Genomic DNA, 5,246 nt, shown 5'->3' with positions numbered 1-5,246 from the left:
AAATTCATTACTAAGATACTCTCCACCACGATCCGATCGTAGTGCCTTTATCTTCTTGTTCAATTGGTTTTCTACTTCATTTTGAAATTATTTAAATTTCTCAAAAGCTTCACTCTTATACTTCATTAAATAGATACACCCATATCTACTTAAATCATCGGTGAAGGTAATGAAGTAGTCATAATTACCCCTAGCGGTGACACTCAATGGTCCACATACATCGGTATGTATAAGGCTCAAAAGTTCACTAGCTCGTGTCCCTTTACCACTAAAAGGATTACGAGTCATTTTGCCTAGGAGGCAAGATTCGCATATACCATAAGATTAGAAATCAAATGGTTTAATAATATTAGTTGAAACTAACCTTTTAATGCAATTCTCATTAATATGACCTAATCGACAATGTCAAATGTACGATTCATTTGGATCACTTGATTTGAGTCTCTTGGTTTGTATATTATAGATGTCATCCTTTGGATTTGAAGTCTCTAGAACATAAATGCCATTAATAGAAGAGCCTCGGCCTATGACCAAGTCATTTCTCGAAATAATACAACAATTGTTTTTAATGGAATAATTAAAGCCCTCTATGTCTAACATAGCAACTGAAATAATGTTCTTAGAAAGAGTAGGTACATAAAAACAATTTTGCAAATACAACTCAAATCCATTTGCTAGAACAAGTACATAAGTACCCTTGGATGTGGCCGCTACCCTAGCTCCATTCCCAAGTCGGAGATCAACATCGCCTTTGCTCAGCTTTTCCACGTTTCTTAGCCCCTGTAAATGATTACAAAGGTGAGAACCGCAACTAGTATCTAATACCCATGTTGTGGTAGAAGTGAAATTTACATCAATAACATATATTTCAGAAGGAATTTTACCAAGTGGAATAACAAGTCCATCCCTTATATTTCCCAAATATATGGGGCAATTCCTCATCCAATGTCCCATGCCATGACAGTAATGGCATTCATCATCAACTTAGGCTCCTCTAGTAGTCCCACTAGCCATCTTGTTACCATTGTTGAATTTTCTACCTTTCTTTCCCTTCCTTTTGAACCATTTCCCTTTTGTTGCAAGAACTTGCTTGCTAGGACTCCCACTAGCTTCGGCATTCCTTTCTTCCAAAGATAAGGATCTCATAGACTTAGTGACATGGTCTACCCGAGACGCATTCACAAAAGGCCTAGTTAATGGAGGGGGTATGGTGGAAGTAATGAAATTAAGGTTTCCATCGGAACCGATCCCAAAATGAAGCTCTCTAGTTGTATCGAGATTGTTGTTGGAGCAAATTTTGTCAAATAAGTTATGACAAGACTCAATGGTAATTGGTGTTGTTGCATGTGTAGGATCCATTAGGATATTTATAAACTACAATCATGGAGGTAAAGGAAATATTAACATTTGTCATTTTAATCAAACTTGTAAACACTTTAAACAAGTTTTGCCATTTATATAGTGACCTCTACCCAACTATCATAAATGATTCCGAGATCCAAATTCATATTAACTCAGGCACGGTGAGCCGATTCATCCCTTATTAATATAACTCGGTGGATTAACCCCTTAATCGATTCTACTTCTAGAACTCTCGGTCGATAAAAATTACTTTAATATTTATCTTTAGCCCGGAACACGTGCGACTATGGTCACGAATACTTCCGTTGAGCTCAATCCAAATTTCGATGTAATAACATTTTATTACCCACTTACCCAACATAACAAGTTTAGTACCCCGGTGAGCTGAGCCTACTTCCTCACGAAATTGGGATTCATGGTTTCTACTATTTGGTAAGGCTAATTCTCAATTATTATAAGTGAGAGGTCTTGTCAATTTATTATCTATCACATTTTAAGTGAACTAAAGCGGTGAACTATGATAATTATAATTGACACGGTGGATGATTCGATATTATATGCATGTGTTGTTATGGCGATTTGGCAATGCATGTAACATATTTAAAGGAAATGCAAAACAATAATAAAATTCCTAGTATGGCCTTCCTAAAAATAGAAAATCAAATAATCTATTACATATTCGGAAACCAACTCCTTTGGTCCCTTGAATCTTCAAGTGGCACGCCTCCCAAGAACACCGTCTTCTTCGGATCACCTTTCCGATTGGCACCGTCTTTGAATATACCCCATAATTACAAATAACAATAAAAATACAAAGCTATTCCTATTATACATTTGTAAAATGGAAAAACTAGTAAAAATAAAAGTAATACGAGATCACATTAAATTACAACCGAATCAATATTCCCTTTCATTACGGGTAATATCGATTAAAACTAAGGCCATACTAAGATAAAATTACACAATTCAAAATTATATAAATAAAAGACATTCAACAATTGAAATATGCTGCATTATAATATGTATCTATCATGTCAAATTATGTGCCAAATCGCCCTATTTAACTTATATCGTTTATATAATCCGGTTTTATGGAAATGCGTGATCGTAACTTCTTAAAATCACAAATTAACACTTAAATCACATCTAAACTCAAGTTAATTATCCTAACACTCTTAGGACTCAAAAATTAGTCATCACTCAATTTTTGACAATAATTCAACTTGATTTAATTTTTATGCTTATATTTGACCTTAAAATCATCATTTATATGAAATAAATCCAAATTAAATTACAATAATTTCAAAATTTGAATTTAAAATTTTTGAACAATCTGGAATATTTCCATGACACTAATAATGTCAAAAATCATGGTTAAAATTTTCGAATTAATTTTGAGAAAATATAGTTGCATTTTATCGGTTTTATCTCATAAAACATCTAAAGTATCCAAAAATTAATCCAATCAATTTTACAACCTTAGATCTGGTTAGTGGGATATTTATTCAACCTAAAATAAGTTATTCATGCCATGCAATTTATTTTAGCTATTTATGCTAAAATAGTCACTATTTATGCCCTTTTTACTCTAAAAATTCATAAATCATGCTAAAAGAGATCATTCCATCTCGAAATTTACATACACTCTGTAAATCATGCATATGACAACATATTAAAATCTCATGGCCTAATTCGAAATTTAACTATTTTTAACCATTTTACCTCCTTTAATCCATTTTTATCTAATAAAAATCATAAATCATGCAATATTAATCCAATTAATACGAGATTTTACACACAACTTGTAAAATATACATGTGAGGTCATATAAAATATTTAAGGTCAGATACTTATTTTAACTATTTTTAGCATTTTAATTCCCATTTTAGTCATAAAAATATAATAAAATGACCAAAAATCATTTAAATGAGCAATAAATTACCATAAATCATAAAAATGACCTAAAACCATTTTAGGACCAGAATATATAACATGCAAAAATTTTCGTGGCTTTATCTTCATAAAACTTAAATTTTTAGTTTTATATGTTAACATTTTAACTCGGAAAAACAATAACCGATTATGCATGCAACATCCTATGCTCTGATACCACTTGTTAGGTTCATATACCTCTTATTAGACTCCTCTAATAGTGAACTAATTAACTTCTTTATTATATATTCTTAAGATCTAGTGCATGCATAACAAAATAAGAGATTTATAAGAAAACAATGTCCCTTACATTGTAGGTTGGTTCGAAATTATGGGCACAAGTAAGGTCACCTTCCTTCACTTGTTCTTGAGCTTAATATGTTGGATGATCCTCCAAAATCCCAAAGTATGGACTCTCCTTTGATTGCACCCAAGACTTATCCCTTAAACTAGTATACTAATTAACTAGATTAATACACTAGTATCCTTAAAATTAATTCTAATAATATACTTATTACTACACTAGTAATCCTATATTGTTTTTAGAATTATGATGAACAATTTATGAGGATTCTAAGACATTTTAGAGAGTTGTGAGAGTAGTAGAGATTTTGCATGCATGAAATGAATGATGGTGGTGTGGTGTATTATAAGAGAACAAAACACTCTTAAAAGAGTGTAGAGGAACCGGTGGAGGCAAGAGGAAACAGACAAAATTGGCATCTTGCTTTTCACTTTTACTCTTCACAATACAATAGGTGTGTAAGCTAGTCTTTACTAGCCATGATGATGTCTAATTTTACTAATAAAATAACATTATCCTAACACCCTATACTACCAATATTTCGGTCCATTTATCATAAAATGGACTACCATTTTATTTTGTCAATTTGTCAATTGTCACACAATATGTCACATGTAGTATGTTATATGTTACTAATTAATTTAATGCATATTTATCACATAAATATCACTATATAAATGAATTAAATTATATACAACAAATTGACTAGTGATACTTGATCATATAAATAAAATGGGTCATACAATTATAATTCACAATATCTTGTAATTATAATTAACCATTCATTCTTATCTCTATTGTTTCTCAAACAATAAGCAATTTTACTAATAAAGTATTTCAATTACTAAAATGAATCTTATTTAATCCTATTACAATAAGATATCAATATCCTCTCTCACAAATGAATTTTTCAATTTTAAGGAATTGATCACCTTGTGTCGTCATACAATTAATCAATTTATCTATTAAGGAAATTGTCCTTTAGGTGTGACCTTAAGGGATCAACTGATCACTGCCACCGTCATACGACAGTAATGTCAAACTCTAGTTAGCCAATCATTACCGATTAATGACGATCAGTTGACTATATAATGAATCATCCCTTACATATTCTTAATATGAGATTTAAACATGTGATCGCACTATTGTTGAGGACACATACTCCAACAGATATCCACGACCTACCGTCTTGGACAAGAGTCCTTTACGGATGTCATCTTCAATTCTTGTCCCTAGCACAGTCAGATCTTTGAAAGACTTTATGTTTTTATACCTCAAGTGGTTTGCATAAATAGGTCTCAGGTTATCCACGAACGTTTCCACAAGAGTGGCTTCGTCTGGACGTTCAACAAGTTGTGTGTTAGTCTTCCTCCACCTACTTAGGAAGTCGGTGAAGCCTTCTTTTTCATTTTGGGTAAGAACCTCTAGCGTGCGCATGTTGACTTGGATCTCAGCATTATCCGCGTATTGTTTAGTAAATTCAATTGCGGCATCATCCCAAGTGGCAATTTTCTTGTGCTCCAAAGAGTAAAACCATTGCTTAGGAATGGTGTCGAGAGATGAAGGAAAGATCCTTAGGAACATCTCAGGTTTGATGCCTTTGATAGACATGAAATCTTTGAAGGCACGAATGTGGTTTAACAGGTTT

This window comes from Silene latifolia, chromosome 3, assembly GCF_048544455.1.
Source record: "Silene latifolia isolate original U9 population chromosome 3, ASM4854445v1, whole genome shotgun sequence".
In the NCBI taxonomy this organism is placed as follows: domain Eukaryota; kingdom Viridiplantae; phylum Streptophyta; class Magnoliopsida; order Caryophyllales; family Caryophyllaceae; genus Silene; species Silene latifolia.
Note: the sequence above shows the minus strand (reverse complement) of the source record.